This window comes from Eschrichtius robustus, chromosome 11 (assembly GCF_028021215.1).
Source record: "Eschrichtius robustus isolate mEscRob2 chromosome 11, mEscRob2.pri, whole genome shotgun sequence".
Lineage (NCBI taxonomy): Eukaryota > Metazoa > Chordata > Mammalia > Artiodactyla > Eschrichtiidae > Eschrichtius > Eschrichtius robustus.
In genome coordinates this window covers 99,767,066-99,784,457 of record NC_090834.1, presented here as the reverse complement: position 1 = coordinate 99,784,457, position 17,392 = coordinate 99,767,066, and the positions used below count along the sequence as shown (strand labels likewise).

The following is a 17,392-nucleotide window of genomic DNA, read 5'->3' as shown; positions in this document are numbered from 1 at the left end:
ATTTAGGTCACTAGTTCTGTATCTTCTGGAGGACAGTGAACTCTACGAGAATAAGTGTTAAAAGCTTGGACGCTCCTCTCAGAAAAAAGGTGTGCACATAACTGTATTAAAGTGTACCCAGGATTTTGGTTTTATTCAGGTACAGTAAAGCCAACAGATGAGGAGAAAGATAGTTTGTTGAAAAGATAGTTTGTTACTTACAGTTCCCAAGAGTAGGGAGACACACCACGCCACGCAGGACCATGTGGGGAAGTATCAGGGTCAGTCAGGAGGCAGAAGGAGCTGAGGACAATGCATGAGCCAGAGCCCTTCTTGGAGTGTTCAGGGGAAAGAATGGGTGAGGTAGGGTAGGTATGCTGAGTAAATTTAGGATTAGATAGTTTGGATAATTTTGACAGGCTCTAGGATGGTCCCTAGTTGTCCATACCTGGCTCTGGGGTGATTTAGGGCAGAGGATATATTGGTTGAGGGTGTGGGATCTGGATTGGTTGGTTTGCATGCTTGTAGGCAATTGTTTGCTATCTCTAGGAATTAGCTAATACAGGGAGGGGCAGTCTATCAGTCTGTAAGGCCCCCAAGATATCAAAGCACCATAAAATATAGAAAGCAAAACCCACTTAATACAGTGACGCACGCACACACACAAAAAATTTAATTTGCTATTTCAGTGGTTTCTTGGAGCTCCTGAAGACTGTCTGTAGACCCAATGTTTAAAACCCAATCTGGGCCCTGGGAGCTCTGTGCCTTTGAACACAGTAGTTGGGTTTAGGCTACCTCTTCATAAGAAGGTCTGTAGTTAATTATCTATCAAGGCAACAGAGTGTAGCAGCTGCTCAATTTTTTATGGTAAAGCTTTCCTTTCTACTTTCTTTTGACTTTTACCCTAAGAGCTTATTTGTGGGTATTTTGTGCCAAGAGGGATAAGCCTGTATCCCCTAATTGCTGCATCAAGTCTGTACTCATAGGGCTTCCTGATGACATTTTAAATACATGGAAATTTGAGTGCATGAACTGTCTGGTGCTGATTCTCTGCTGCATTTCTGCTCTGGCACCTGCTCCTCTCTTCTTGGAGTTTATCCCATTGCCTAATTCTGTACTTTGTCTCCAAGCCTTTCATTAAGCATTGTTGGAAATTTTGCTTTTTAACCTCAGCATCCCCGCTTATCTTTTCAACAGAAACAGAACCGTCTCTGGCTACTAGGCATTTCCTCGAGTGAAAAGCTCCCCATCTCGCCTTTTCTGACTTTTCAGAGCATGAAATGGCTGTGCTAATCCTGTTGGCCTCAAGGCAAGAGCCTTGCAGAGGCAGACAAAGGGGACAGCGTGCTCCCAGCTTGGATCCTCCAGAGGCCAAAGGGAGAAACTTTTTAACCTTAAACCAGCTGGCAGTCGAAAACCTGCCCACCCCTGCTTTGTTTTGGCAGCAGTTAAGAAGGAAGTAAATTCTTGGAGTGTTTCTCCTGCATGTAACCATCAATTTCTTAGTGCCCTGAGTACTGTATTTTGTAGATTTCCAGAGGTTGGGTACTTTCCTAGAGTTCAGAAATCAAACAAAAGTGGTTTTAGGAATTCTGGAGGTGTCCTTCTGCTGGTTGAATAGATATTTCTCAAAGCCAAAGGTACTCTGGCTCCAAGGCAACAAATTGAATTGCAACTATGTGTTTTGTGCAAAGTGCTCTTTTTAGGGCACAAGGACTGAGAGGTACTTAAGTCTCTCAGAGGGATTTAAGATAGTCCGTACTCCTAAGGGGCTAACAATATAGTAGTAAGAGTCTACACGTATTCAAAGAAACCTTTGTTTCTGTGTTTAATACAGAGTTATCGCACACCTTCTGTGGCAGAGCATCAAGATATTTCATACAAAGATGAGAAAATCATGTGTTGTCTTCCCATCAAAAGAACCTATTTATGGGAATTCCCTGGTGGTCCAGTGGTTAGGTCTCGACTCTTTCACTGCTGGGGACCCGGGTTCAATCCGCTGGTCAGGGAACTAAGATCCTGCAAACCGCATGATGTGGCCAAAAAAAAAAAACAGGGAACCTATTTATAATGGAGTGTGGGGATTCAGGTCCAGGGAGAGTGTTGAGCAGGAACAGAGCAAGTATACTTGGCTCATAGATTTTGCGTTGGACCTCTGGTGGACTGAACTTTGTACTTGTCTTAAGTGGACTGAATAATGGCAGAGTCCTGCCTGGACAGGAGGGCAGGAGATAGAGCAGAAGGAATATGACAGAATAAGAGAGAGAAACAAAATGCTATGGGGCTTCCAAAGAGAGGATCACGTCAGGTTAGTGAGATCGGTAGACTTCTTGGAATAAGGGATTGGGAGAGTCCTTGATCAGGGACGGGGATTGGGGGATTTTAGGAAGCATTTGTTAGAAGAGAGAGGAAAGAGTCTAGATAGTAGGAACAGTATGAAGCAAAGTATAAAAGTGGAGATATATTTAAAACATATTTCCAGAAACACATGACTAATGAGCAGTAAGAGATAAGCACAGAAATGTAGATGGCAGACAGATTGTTGAGGGCCTTGAATAACAAACCAAGGAACCCAGCTCAGTTTAGGCAACGAGGAGCCATTAGAGGTTTTTGAGCAGATGAGTGACACAATCAAAACTCTGCTTTTAAAAGTAATCAATCTGGTATTCAGAGATGGATTGGAGTGAGGAGAGTGGAGAGGAAGATAGATAGATGGTTTTGTAAAGAACAAGGGCCCATAGCTCAGTGATAACTGCAAGATTCTTTCATGATGTTACTTACTCACACCCTAAGCGGCCTATAGAGAAGTTTGCAGGTTGTCATGCATTCTTCATGATGACTACCGACAGAGTTCGTCTTTAAAAGGTGTGGGTGCCATCATGCTCACTGGCTTTCAGGCATCCCTGAAGAGTGATAGCAGGCCCAGTGTTTCCTTAGGAGTTTATCTCAGCAGCTCTGGCAGAAAGGAAGAGACTAAAACATATCTTAAACTCCTTTGCTTTCCCTTGTGAAATATCCCTTTCAAAAACTAGAATTTTGGGCTTCCCTGGTGGCGCAGTGGTTGAGAATCTGCCTGCTAATGCAGGGGACACGGGTTCGAGCCCTGGTCTGGGAGGATCCCACATGCCACGGAGCAACTGGGCCCGTGAGCCACAACTACTGAGGCTGCGCGTCTGGAGCCTGTGCCCCGCAACGGGAGGGGCCGCGATAGTGAAAGGCCCGCACACCGCGATGAAGAGAGGCCCCCGCACTGCGATGAAGAGTGGACCCCGCTTGCCGCAACTAGAGGAAGACCTCGCACGAAACGAAGACCCAACACAGCCAAAAATAAATAAATAAATAAATAAATAAATAAATAAATAAATAAATAAAGTAGCTATTAAAAAAAAACAAAACAGTAAATGGTTTAAAAAAAAAACTAGAATTTTGCCACAGGCCTTTCTCAGAAATTTATCTAACCTGACATTAAAAATAAATCTTTCATTTCTTCAAGGTAAGATGTTTTAAGGTGGCATCTAAGAGAAAAGCTTAGGGCTGGGCATCTGTTTGTACGTTTCATCTGTGCAGACTGTTCCTGGTGTGAACCCAGGAAGCCTGTGGCCTTAGAGCCTCCGCTTTTGTTGGGTACAAAGTTTGTGTGACCATATGCCATTCATAGCTGCCTGCTGGATGGTTGCACCAGTGCAGTCGCTCAGGCTTTACATGGTATAAACTTGATTCACTGAGACACAGGATATGTTCTGTGAGAGAAATCTTCCATGTCAAGAATTCCAAGTAAACGGAATATGGCCGTCTCTGCCCACCTTTGGAATTTAGTGGGACTCCGTATCCCAGAGTATTTCACTTTAGCCAATTACTGCCTCACCCGTTCTTTGTTGGACTAGGCTTGAGATTGTGGGGAAGCATTTAAAGGTCTTTACCTTGTGTCCCCAGCTTCTTTCTTGTTTACTTCCTTCCTATCCCCTTTCTCCCTCCCTTCAATAGTGAGAAATTTTTTTAATATAAAGAAGTATAAATACATACACACAGGCACACACATACATAACAAGCATCTGTGCTGCCACACCAAGATTTAATAGTTGTTAACAGTTTGCCCTGCTTGCCTCAATTCTTTTTTTTTTTTTCCTGGCTGCCGCGCAGCATGCAGAATCTTAGTTCCCCGACCAGGGATCGAACCCATGCCCCCTGCTGTGCAAGCGGGGAGCCCTAACCACTGGACCTCCAGGGAATTTCCCCCCTCAATTCTTTTTTTTTTTTTTTTAAATATGGAACACTTCACGAATTTGCGTGTCATCCTTGCGCAGGGGCCATGCTAATCTTCTCTGTATTGTTCCAATTTTAGTATATGTGCCGCCGAAGCGAGCACCCCCCTCAGTTCTTAAAAATAAAATCTTTTCAGATAAAGTCGAAGTTCCCTTTGACTCCCATAATTATATTTCCCGTTCTACCTAGAGGCAGCCTCTATCATGAATTTGGTTTATATAATTGCAGTCCCTCTTTTATAACTTAATATGTTAGTAAAATATCATTGCTTTGTGTTTATTTTTTTTAAATTTATTTATTTTATTTATTTTTTATTATTTTTGGCTGCGTTGGATCTTCGTTGCTGGGCGCAGGCTTTCTCTAGTTGCGGCGAGCAGGGGCTACTCTTTGTTGCAGTGCGCAGGCTTCTCATTGCGGAGACTTCTCTTTGTTTTGGAGCACGGGCTCGAGGCACACGGGCTGCAGTACTTGTGGCTCGCGGTCTCTAGAGCACGGGCTCAGTAGCTGTGGCGCATGGGCTTAGTTGCTCCGCGGCATGTGGGATCTTCCCGGACCAGGGCTCGAACCTGTGTCTCCTGCATTAGCAGGCGGATTCTTAACTACTGCGCCACCAGGGAAGCCCTGCTTTGTGTTTTAAGAGTTGTATTTTTATAAATGGTATCATACCATATGTATCATTTTTACAACTTTTATAATTCAATATTATTATGTTTTTCATCAATCCACAATGACACAGTTTGATTGATTTGGTTTGTTCCTTTTAATTGTTGCCTAGTATTCATTTATACACATTATCTGTTCTCTATTGAAGAACATGAAACTTTCTAGATTTTTACTATAACAACATGCCTTGAACTTTCTTGACGTATGTCCTTGTGTACATCTATGGCATTTTTTGTAAGATATTCACCCAGAGGTGGAATTGTTCTGACTCCTTTTTAGTCAAATAGCACAGATTTATTGGCTACCAAAGACATAACCCTCTTCTTAGATGTATGAAGGGCATCTCAGGGTATCATTCTGACTGTCACTTGGTAAAAATGGAAAACTTGAGGTTTTTGAATTTTATTGCAAACCCAGGATCAAGGAGTTTTTCTCAAGTCCTTCAACTAGTTAGCTTCATGGAACAAATAAATGTATATGTTGAATATAGGGGATATTAAATGGTAAAACGTACAACTTTTCCATAGATCATTATAAAGATAACTTCTCACTCTTCCTGTTTTCCCTTTTAAATCTTGTTTAAAAAAAACAAACCAAAAAACCAAACAGGTTCATTGTAATTCAGCTAATACCAAAATATGTACTGTAAAATGCTTAAGTCTCTCCTCACCACTCTTATCCTCAGTCCCATTCCCCAAAGGGAATTCTAAGTCCTGCGACTGTACAGTATTTAAAATTTAAGTGAAAAGTTGACCCCTTTCTCTCAAGGAGTTCACCATCTTTGGAGTATATCTTTCCAAATTTTTCTCTATGCCTCATCACACACATATATATTTATATACCTATTTTTTTCTTCATTTTGTTTTTTAATAGAGATGGGATCATACAGAACAATATATCAAGGACATCTTTCTGTATCGGTACATACAGATCTACTTTATTCTCTTGGATGGCTGAATGGTGTTTCATAGTATAATTGACCATAGTTTGTTACGCTGTTTTTTTCTCGATGGATGTTTCAGTTTATTTATAATTAAAGACAAGCTCTTTTTGCAAACTATAATTGCTTAGTCCCATTCCTGGATGTATATACTGGACTGAAAATTAACATATGATTTGGTTCTTTATAATTCAGCCTGTCCCTATAATAGATACAGATAGTAAGGACTGTCTAGGGCATGTCTTCTCAGTTGTGGAAGGACAGTTCATAAGGCTAGCAGTGACCTTCCTTGCAGCTCCCATTGGTGCTCCTCACCCTTTGCAACTGTATGAATGGCAAAATTCTAAGTTCTGCGACTGTACGATATTTAAAATTTAAATGAAAAGTTGACCCCTGTCTCTCAGGGAGTTCACGATCTTAAAGAAGAAGGAAAGAGACCAGGCAGTATCAACTGAAAATTGACGGGTAAGTGTACGCAGAGATATAAACACTTGAACTCATTGCAGACTTTATGTACAGGTAACCTACAAGAGGACAAATGTTTTGTGTTATGAAAATGGCTAATGCTGTGTGGGGAGGGATTTCTCCCTAATTCTGAAAAGCTTCCAGAAGGAGGTGAGATTTTATTTAGATTTTATCCAGATTGTTGTCTAGCTTCCAGGTGCATCCTTCTAAGCAGTGTCTCAATATGGGGCTTGTTAATAATGCTTTTCCACTTTGTGCCTGACATTAATGTCTGAACAGTGGATTTTAATTAGAAACTATTTCAAATTAGCTATCTTTATGTGACAAGTGTTGTTCTCCCAGGATCCCAGAGCACATTCCTGGCTCTGGGGACTACTCACGTTTCCGAGCAGTTTGTGGTTTGAAACAGGCCCATTTACCAAGGTCTCTCCCACTTATTTTTGCTCCAGACTTTCCACCAGTTGGTGCCTGCACTTTAGAACAAAGGTCTAGAATCTTTTTTCCACCTCTGATCTGGAAAAAACCAGTCAGGCTGGGCCAGTAGGACAGAATATCATTTTGAGTATTTTAAAGGATCTAGTTACTAAGATTTTTGTCAGGCTCACTTTTAGCATAATCAGGATGTAGTTTTTACAAAATGCTCAACCATCTTCCTTTAAGCAGCTGCCACCACATGGATTAGGAATTACTAACCTTTTGACCTTACTCAAAAAACCCTAGTCCCTTTACAGAAACTAAGTCAGCTGGATGCTTTATCTCAATGTCGCAAGTCCTAAAATACGCAGTATTTCCCTTGGACTTACTTGCAGGAAACCCATATGATCGTCAACCTTATAGATGTTTCCTTCACTCCAAAGTGAATGTGAAGTTGGCAGTCAAGACTGAGTATTGTATTCTGTATCCACTTTGTGATCTGACTTCACCTTTGCCCTCCAAGCCCAAGGGGCTTCTTTGTTGGCCCTCAGAGCTTACTCAGCCTTTCTGTCCCTGGGTAATAGTAATGTGGCAGTGATTGCAGTGAAGTGACACCATGCTGTCCTTGGACCTCGAGTCTCCTCTAAACTGAGTGAGCCAGGCTTGAGTTAAAGAGTCTCACAGGCTTGGGGCCTCTGTGCCTTCCCCTCTGGGAGCAGCCTGTGGCCTCTTTCTTACATGCTGGCCCCAACTGACTCAGCCCAGTAATGCCGTACCCTGAAATGTACAGGTATGATTTGACAGGAGCTTTTCACCCTTTACAAACTGGGCCTCCTAATGAGAATGTAGGCTCATAGAGCAATAATTCACGTGTAGGTGGCCTGTAAGGAAAGTTTTAACAAAAGAGTTGGTTGAGAAGCTGATTTATTTTCTTGCTTTAACTCTCTTGTCATGTGCTGAGTGGGGGCGTAAGAGGAGGGGCGGGTGGGGAATGGTGCTGCTGAAAGCATTTGTCTTCATTTCTGCCATCTCCCAGTGTTTATTACCCTGTGATCGGCAGATGAGGAAAGCTGCCAGTCAAACCCACGTTCAGCACATTTCCATTTCCCTTCATTGCAGATTTTAGGCTTTTGAAATCTGCATCCTCTTTGCAGCAGTAAAGGTCGTTTCCCTCCTGCTGCTGACAAGCCCAAGACCCTCTGGTCCAATTCCTCTCACTTGTGCTTCCACCAAACAATAAAAGCCGCAGGAGCCTCAGCAATCTAAGACAGGTGATTGGTGAGAGCTGGTCAGTGTTGAGTCGGTCAGTCGCTCTCTTTATCTTTCTCTCTCACCTCCTTCTCCCTCAGTACTTTTCCCCGCCTCCCCCCACCCCATCTCTGCCCATCCCTCTGCTGCTCAGGCACCCACCGTAAGCAGCCCCGTTGTGCAACGGTGAGATGATGACAGCTTTCCGGACTCCTTTCCTGGCTTCACTCGGGGACCTGCCTAAGCCAGTGTCCTTCCAGCAGCAGAGGTTGCTAGGACCTAAATATAGGAAATGCCAGGTTGTGGGGGATGTGGAAGTGGAGGTAGAGTAAGTCTTAATACTCTCATCCACCTGCATGTCTTCAGTCAGAAGTAGAGGCTTTGAGGAAATCCCTGCCTGGTGGGAGTCAACGCAAGGTTTTTTGTTTTTGTTTTTGTTTTGGGGTTGTTGGGCTTGTTTTTCTCCGTTTCTCCTGAACACATTGGGGTTTGGAATGCTGTTCCTAAATATCTTTCAGTAGCATGTGTTCTTGTGAGCTTATTTGTGTTTGTCTTAAATAATGTTTGTGGGTGGAAGAAAGGTAATGATATTCATTTCTTTGAAAATGGATGTTCTGCTTTCATAATTACTTGTCCCAATTACATCATTAGTGTAAGTGTAGATAACTGCTTCATTAGGACATACATATCGAAGAAGGGGAGGTCTACAGAATGGTTGATGAAAACAGGCCTTAGCGTCTTCATCTACCCACACAGGAGCATCTTAGCTTGACTTCAGAGAGCTGGCAGGTACCAGTCACCCTGCCAACAGTCAAAACTAATCCTGGGTTTTAACGTGATAGGAGGAAGGAGTGAGGACCCAGTGAAGAGCAGCTTACTCCTTTGCTTTAGGCTGGTGATGCATTGCTGAACTCCTGCTGACACTGGTACCATCAAGGCACCGTGATTCAATCATTGACGATCTCTGAACTGGGAAGCAAAGTAGTCTTGTGGCAGCCCCACCACCTTTGGACTTTCTGAAACTTTCTAGTCTAATGGCATGAGCCCTGTGCTCTGTTTGACCTCTTAGAATGACTTTTTTTTTTTTTTTTTTTTTTTGAATGGCTTTTTAAGGGGAAATGGCCATGCCAGGCCTAGAGGTTACATTCTCCCATCAGACCTAGGGACCACTTGTAGGTTTGAATATGACTGTGATTTCACACCATGTCTGTGAATGACTTTATGTGTGTGCTATCTAGTTGTGCATTCTTTTTTTTTTATTTATAAATTTATTTATTTTATTTTACTTCATTTGTTTTTTTTTTTTTTTTTGGCTGCGTTGGGTCTTCGTTGCTGCGTGCGGACTTTCTCTAGTTGCAGCGAGTGGGGGCTACTCTTTGTTGCGGTGCCCGGGCTTCTCATTGCGGTGGCTTCTCTTGTTGCGGAGCACGGGCTCTAGGCGCACGGGCTTCAGTAGTTGTGGCACATGAGCTTCAGTAATTGTGGCGCACGGGCTCTAGAGCTCAGGCTCAGTAGTTGTGGCGTACGGGCTTAGTTGCTCTGCGGCATGTGGGATCTTCCCAGACCAGGGCTCGAACCCATCTCCCCTGCACTGGCAGGCAGATTCTTAACCACTGCACCACCAGGGAAGCGCTGTGCATTCTCTCTTTTAAGACACATTAAAAACGAATGCCAATACTACGTACGTGCTTCCACTTACTTATATGAGGTATCTAAAGTAGTCAGAGTCATAGAAACAGAAAGTAGAACTGTGGTTACCAGGGTCTATGAGGGGAGGGTGAAAAGGGAAGTTGTTTAACGGGTATAGAGTTTCAGGTTTGTAAGTGTAAGATGAAAAAGTTCTGTTCCACAACAATGTGAATATACTTAACACTACTGAACTGTAACTGTAACTGTACACTTAAAAATGGCTTAGATGGTAAATTTTATGTTATGTGCTTTTTACCACAATTTTAAAAAAAGCTAATATCAGATTCTGTGTACTACTTACTCCAGATAGGAAGGCTCTATCCACTGCTCTGGCGCTAATGACCATCAGGTTAATTTCTCTTCCTCCTCTTGGCCTGTTATAAAGCTTACTCTGCTATGGCCACATAATCCTGGTTTGAATTGTTGTTTTGAGAAAAATTTTGATGACACTGTGACACGTAGAAATCTTTCATAGCTGTTTCTTTCCCCTTCCTTGCACAGTATTTGTATTCCAGGCCTTACTAATATCCTTGTTGAGTTCACAGGCTATAATTTATTATTTTGTTGGCCTCATCTAATGCCTTTGACCTCAACAATATCTTTCTTGGGTCTGCTCCTAAAGTTCATGATTTGTATGTGGACTAATGCTACCCTTGTTTTTATGAGCAGGAGCTATAGAGCCTTTAGGAGTTAACTGGACAATAAAATTATGTTGGTTTAGGGACCCGATTCCTGCTAAGAGCACGTACAGTTGGGAATTCTCTGGCGGTCCAGTGGTTAGGACTCCACGCTCTCACTGCTTAGGGCCCAGATTCGATCCCTGGTCGGGGAGCTTAAAAACCCCACAAGCCGCAGGGTGCGGCCCCCCCCCCCAAAAAGGAACACATATAGTCAATGACATCTGTATCTACAAAATACTTACCCTTTAATTTATGTTAAAAATATTTCAGACCCAGGAATCCTCTGGTGGTCCAGTGGTTAAGGCTCCACACTTTCACTGCTGAGGGCGCAGGTTCCCGCAAGCTGCACAGCACAGCTGGGGGGAGGGAATATATATATATATATATATATTTCGGACCTTTATTGTATAATGGTTGATCTCAATATCAGTTTCAGTGACCAGTTAGAGCAGTTATTAAACAGCCTGAGTCTGATAGACCACATACCTTACTGAGAATATTTCCTATGTCATAATTATAGTCACCCATATGATATTTTGGGGGGTCTTGTTTTGTTTTAATTTATTTTTTATTGAGGTAACATTGGTTTATAACATTATGTAAGTCTCACGTGTGGAATATAAAAAATAAAACAAAAATAAGTGAACAAACCAAACCAAACAAACATGTAGATACAGAGAACAGAGTAGTGGGGTTTTATTTTTGTGTTTTTACAGAAAATGATGTCCCCTAATACTCCTCTTATCTTTTATTTTAGCCTCAGGAAAAAGCAAAGACTCGCTTCAGCTATAGGTGATATATTCAGAATTGTTTTGTTTTGTTTTGTTTTAATTTATTTTTGGCTGTGTTGAGTTTTCATTGCTGCACGTGGGCTTTCTTCTAGTTGTGGTGAGCAGGGGCTGCTCTTTGTTGTAGTGGGCAGGCTTCTCATTGCGGTGGCTTCTCTTGTTGTGGAGCACAGGCTCTAGGTGCGCGGGCTTCAGTAGTTGTGGTACGTGGACTCAGTAGTTGTGGCTTACGGGCTCTAGAGCACAGGCTCAGTAGTTGTAGCACGAGGGCTCTAGAGTGCAGGCTCAGTAGTTGTGGTGCACGGGCTTAGTTGCTCCGCAGCATGTGGAATCTTCCTGGACCAGGGCTCGAACCCGTGTCCCCTGCATTGGCAGGCGGATTCCTAACCACTGCGCCACCAGGGAAGCCCCCAGAATTTATCTTTGAAAGCCTACTTTTTCCTTCCTTTGGAAGGACATAAATCTGTTTCCCTCAACACTTTTATGATTGCTAGGTTCCATGCAGTGTGTTTTCTATAAATAAAAACTATTATCTTAATCTAATGTGAACCTGTGGTTCAGTTATAAAAACATACAGTGGAACATTATGCAACCATAAAAAGGAATGAAGTACCGATAAATGCTAAAACATGGATGAACTTTGAAAAAATTATGCTAAATGAAAGAAGCCAGACACAAACAGCCACTTACTGTATGATTCCATTCGTATGAAATGTCCAAGAGAGGCAAAATTATACAGACAGAAAATAGATTCACTAATCTCTTCCCTTGCTTAGGGCAAGGGAGGGAGTGGGGCAGAGTGGAGGGGAGTAGCTGCTAATGGGTAAGGTATTTTGGAAGCTAGGGAATGATGAAAATGTCCTGAAATTAGGTAGCAGTGATGGTTGTTGTAAATTTGATTTTGATAATGGTTGCACAATTGTGTGATGTACTAAAACTCCTTAAATTATACGCTTTAAGTAGGTAAATTATATGGTATGTGAATTATATCATAATAAAGCTGTTATTTTTAAACAAACTACATATAGTTTGGTCATTTTCCTCAATGTCAAAACCATAAATGAGAACTAAGAGAAACATCTACCCTTGGAGGAAGTCTTGTTATTTGCCACCAGGAACTCTTTCCAGGTCCCCAGGCTATAGAATAATTGACTATGATCTTGGATGAGATTTTAAAAAATGGTGATAAGGTGATAAAGTGAGAGTTACAACGTGCTTAGTTATATACTCCTTCATGGAACAGATTTAAAGACTGCATTTATTTATTTATTTTTTAATTTTTTAAATATTTATTTATTTATTTTTGGCTGCGTTGGGTCTTCATTGCTGTGTGGGCTTTCTCTAGTTGTGGCAAGCAGGGGCTACTCTTCGTTGCGGTGCGCAGGCTTCTCATTGCGGTGGCTTCTCTTGTTGCAGAGCAGAGGCTCTAGTTGTGGCGCACAGGCTTAGTTGCTCCGCGGCATGTGGGATCTTCCTGGACCAGGGCTCAAACCCGTGTCCCCTGCATTGGCAGGCAGATTCTTTTTTTTTTTTTTTTTTTTTTTTTTTTTTTTGTAAAGGACTACCCCTGCCCACTCAGAAAGCACTTCAGCTTTTTTTTGTTAAATAAATTTATTTATTTATTTATTTATTTATTTATGGCTGTGTTGTGTCTTTGTTTCTGTGCGAGGGCTTTCTCTAGTTGCGGCAAGCGGGGGCCACTCTTCATCGCAGTGCGCGGGTCTCTCACTGTCGCGGCCTCTCTTGTTGTGGAGCGCAGGCTCAGTAGTTGTGGCTCACGGGCCCAGTTGCTCCGCGGCATGTGGGATCTTCCCAGACCAGGGCTCGAACCCGTGTCCCCTGCATTAGCAGGCAGATTCTCAACCACTGCACCACCAGGGAAGCCTGGCAGGCAGATTCTTAACCACTGAGCCACCAGCGAAGTTCCTAAAGACTGCATTTAAATAAAGCTTTCTGGAAAGAGGAATAAGTGTTCTTCCTAGGATGCCATTCAGTATATACTTATGAAGAATGCTTTTTATGTCCAAATAATCCTGTGTTGTATTGCTCTAAGAATTATTTTTCATGGACAGAAACCAATTTATTATTTACAAAGAACTCAGACAATCTATTAAAAAAAAAAAAACTTAAAAATACCCAAACGTAAAAATACACAAAAGATGCGGGTAAGCAGTGCACAATAAAAGAAATACAATGAGCCAGTAAACAAATATGGAACAAAAAGATGCTCACCAATACTCTTAAATTATTAAAGAAGTGCGAAGGGATACCAAAAATGGAGTTGCCATATTTTACTTCATAAATTGAACAAAAGTTATATTGAATACTGTTTTTTTAATAATAGTGTTATTGAGATGTAATTCACATACTGTATTGTTCACCTATTTTAAGTGTACAGTTCAGTGGTTTTTAGTATATTCACAGAGTTGTGCAATCATTGCCACTATCTATGTATTTCAGAACATTTTTATCACCTTGTAAAAAACCCCATGCCCATTAGCAGTCACTTCCCCCTTCCCCCTCCACTTCCCCCTTCCCCCTCCACTTCCCCTGCCCACTCCAGCCCTAGGCAATTTCTGATCTACTTTTTGACTGTTGCTTTGCCTATTCTAGACATTTCATGTAAATGGAATCATACAATATGTGGTCTTTTGTGGCTGGCTCTCTAAGAAGAATTTTGAAAAGTTGCTTAGTTCTTCAGCTGGATCTGCCTTGGGGTTTCTAGTTTCACGTCTACTGACCAGTTAGCAAGCTGGTTCTTGGCTTCATAGCACAACCAAGCAGAAGAAGAGTAACTGTGTTTCTGGGCTGATGCGTGTTTTCGCCCCCAGCCCCATTCTTATTCTGTCTTCCCAGCAGCAGCACAGTCAGACGGCTGTTCTGAATTAGGCCGCCTCAAATGCAGCAATTTTATAGGACTGAGATATAATTTAATTGTTTCCTTCTTTGTAACTTGCCCTTCTTTACCCTCCCGAATTAGCTTTTCTGATAGATTTGCTAATGATTCCTATTGTTCCTTATTTTCACTGTACTGTTGAATCATACTCTTCGTATCCCTGCTCCTAGAACAGATCTTGGAGAGAGCCTAAAAAGCTGTTTTGGAAAAAAAGGGTCCCTGATTCTCCTTTCCAAGGAACAGGAGAGAAGAGTCTGAGAGAAGCAGAGGTAGAGAGATGTATGCAGACTTGGTAGAGCTCGCCTACCATGTGACTGTCATGACTATTAAAATTTTATCCCTAGACACATTCCCAAGGCTTCCAACCTGCAAGTTGAACACAGGACTCAGAGAATGAGACTTGGCAGTTTGGTTTTTGCCATGGTTGTTTTCTTTTCTTTCTTTCTTTTTTTTTTAAAGAAGAGAAGGGGTTTTTTTAAAATATAAATTTATTTATTTATTTTTGGCTGCGTTGGGTCTTTGTTGCTGTGCGCGGGCTATCTCTAGTTGCAACGAGTGGGGGCTACTCTTTGTTGTGGTGCGTGGGCTTCTCATTGCGCTGGCTTCTCTTTGTTTTGGAGCATGGGCTCTAGGGCATGCGGGCTTCAGTAGTTGTGGCACGTGGGCTCAGTAGTTGTGGCTCACAGGCTCTAGAACACAGGCTCAGTAGTTGTGATGCACGGGTTTAGTTGCTCCGCGGCATGTGGGATCTTCCTGGCCCAGGGCTCGAACCCGTGTCCCCTGCATTGGTAGGCGGATTCTTAACCGCTGCGCCACCAGGGAAGCCCGCCATGGTTGTTTTCTGATGGTTGGCCAGGATCACTGGATTCAAGTTTCTTTTCCCTCTCATTTTGTCTCTCGTCAGAATAGTCCTCATTTACTCTTTTGCTCTGAGGCTCCAGAAGAAGAGCTCTGTGGTTGTGTGATAGAAAGTGAACTGCTATGACTAACAGTATGCTTATGGACAGCCACTCTTTCCACTGTTTCCTAGAACATGAATTAGAGTCTTGGGCTCTCTCTCTCTCTCTTTTTTAATTAATAGACTTTTTTTTAGAGCAGTCTTAGGTTTACAGAAAAATTAAGTTGAAAGTACAGACAGTTCCCATATACCTTCCTCCCTCCCCACACACCCATAGCCTCCCCCACCATCAACATCCTGCCTCAGAGTGATACATTTGTTATAATCCATGAACCAACCTTGAAACATCATTATCACCCAAAGTCCATAGTTTACATTAGGGTTCACTGTTAGTGTTGTAAGTTCTGTGGGTTTTGCCAAAAATATGGTGACATGATCCACCATTATAGTACCATACAAAATAGTTTCACTGTGACAAAAAAAGTCTCCTTGTGCTCCACCTGTACATTCCTCTTTCCCCCCAAACTCCTGGCAACCACTGATCTTTACTGTGTCCACAGTTTTGGCTTTTCCAGGATGACATATAGTTTAGACTCATACAACATATAGCTTTTTGCTTCTTTCACTTAATAATATACACTTAAATTTCTTCCATGTTTTTTCATGGCTTGATAGCTCATTTCTTTTTAGAACTGAATAATATTCCATTGTATGGATATACCACAGTTTACTTATCCATTCTCCTATTAAAGGACATCTTGGTTGCTTTTAAGTTTTGGCAGTTACAAATAAAGTTGCTATAAACATCTCTGTGTAGGTTTTGTGTGGACATAACGCTTTCAACTCATTTGTGTAAATACCAAGGAGCATGATTGCTGGATCATATGGTAAGAGTATGTTTAGTTTTGCAAGAAACTGCCAAACTGTCTTCCAAAGTGGCTGTACCATTTTGCATTCCCACCAGCAAGGAATGGGAGTTCCTGTTGTTTCACATCCTGTTCCGCATTTGGTGTTATCAGTGTTTTGGATTTCAGCCATTCTGACAAGCGTGTAGTGGTTTCTTTTTGTTGTTTTAATTTGCAGTTCCCTGATGAGGAATGATGTTGAGCATCTTTTCATATGCTTATGTGCCATCTGTATATCTTCTTTGGTGAGGTGTCTGTTTAGATCCTTTGCCCACTTTTTAATTGGGTTTTTTGTTATTGTTGAGTTTTAAGAGTTCTTTGTATATTTTGGGTACCAGTCCTTTATCAGTTAAGTGTTTTGCAAAGATTTTCTCCCAGTCTGTTGTCTCTTCATTCTCTTTAACAGTGTCTTTCACAGAGCAAAAGTTTTTAATTTTAATGAAGTAAAATTTGTCAATTTTTTCTTTTCATGGATTGTGCTTTTGGTGTTGTATCTTAAAAGTCTTTGCCAAGCCCAAGGTCACCTAGATTATCTCTTATATTATCTCCTAGGAGTTAGAGTTTTGTGTTTTACGTCTAGGTCTATCCAATTTGAGTTAATTTTTTGAAAAGTGTAAGGTTTGTGTCTGGGTTTATTTCATAGTTTTGTATATGGATATCCAGTTTCAGTACTGTTGTTGAAGAGATTCAATTCTCTATTGAATTGCCTTTGCTCCTTTGTCAAAGATCAGTTTACTATATTTGTGTGGGTTTATTTCTGGTCTCTTTTTTCTGTTCCATTGGTCTAGACATAGATCTAGAATAGACATATTCTTTCACCAGTGCCACACTATCTTTTTTTTTTTTTTTAATATTCCCTCTGCCTCACAGCTGCAGCAAAGCAGAGGTCCTTTTTTTTTTTTTTTTTTAATTAATTAATTAATTAATTTATGGCTGTGTTGGGTCTTCATTTCTGTGCAAGGGCTTTCTCTAGTTGTGGCAAGTGGGGGCCACTCTTCATCGCGGTGCGTGGGCCTCTCAGTATCGCGGCCTCTCTTGTTGCGGAGCACAGGCTCCAGACATGCAGGTTCAGTAGTTGTGGCTCACGGGCCTAGTTGCTCCGCGGCATGTGGGATCTTCCCAGACCAGGGCTCGAACCCGTGTCCCCTGCTTAGCAGGCAGATTCTCAACCACTGCGCCACCAGGGAAGCCCACACTATCTTGATGACTGTAGCTTTATAGTAAGTCTTGACGTCAGATAGTGTCCTCCAAATTTGTTCTTTCTTTGCGTATTGTGTTGGCTATTCTGGATCTTTTGCCTTTCCAGATAAACTGTAGAATCAGTTTTTTTTTTTGATATTCACAAAGTAATGTTCTAGGATTTTAACTGAGATTGCATTGAATCTATAGATCCAGTTGGGAAGAATTGACATCTTAACAGTACTAAATATTCCTATCCATGAACATGGAATATCTCTCCAATATTTTTCCAGATCTTTTGTGATTTGTTTCATCAGATAGATCTTGTACATGTTTTGTTAGATTTATACTTAAGGTTTTCATTTTTTTGGTGCTAATATAAATG

The 17,392-nt window shown here is 41.7% G+C and overlaps 1 protein-coding gene and 1 non-coding gene across 9 annotated transcripts in view; one reads left to right on the top strand and one right to left on the bottom strand.

Moving 5' to 3' along the window:
• Positions 1-17,392, top strand: part of AMBRA1 (autophagy and beclin 1 regulator 1) — a 182,561-nt gene that overhangs the window by 114,155 nt on the left and 51,014 nt on the right. The window lies entirely within an intron of this gene.
• On the bottom strand, positions 4,239-4,345 carry LOC137772759 (U6 spliceosomal RNA). The gene has a single exon (XR_011075562.1). It is a non-coding gene; the product is annotated as a U6 spliceosomal RNA (small nuclear RNA).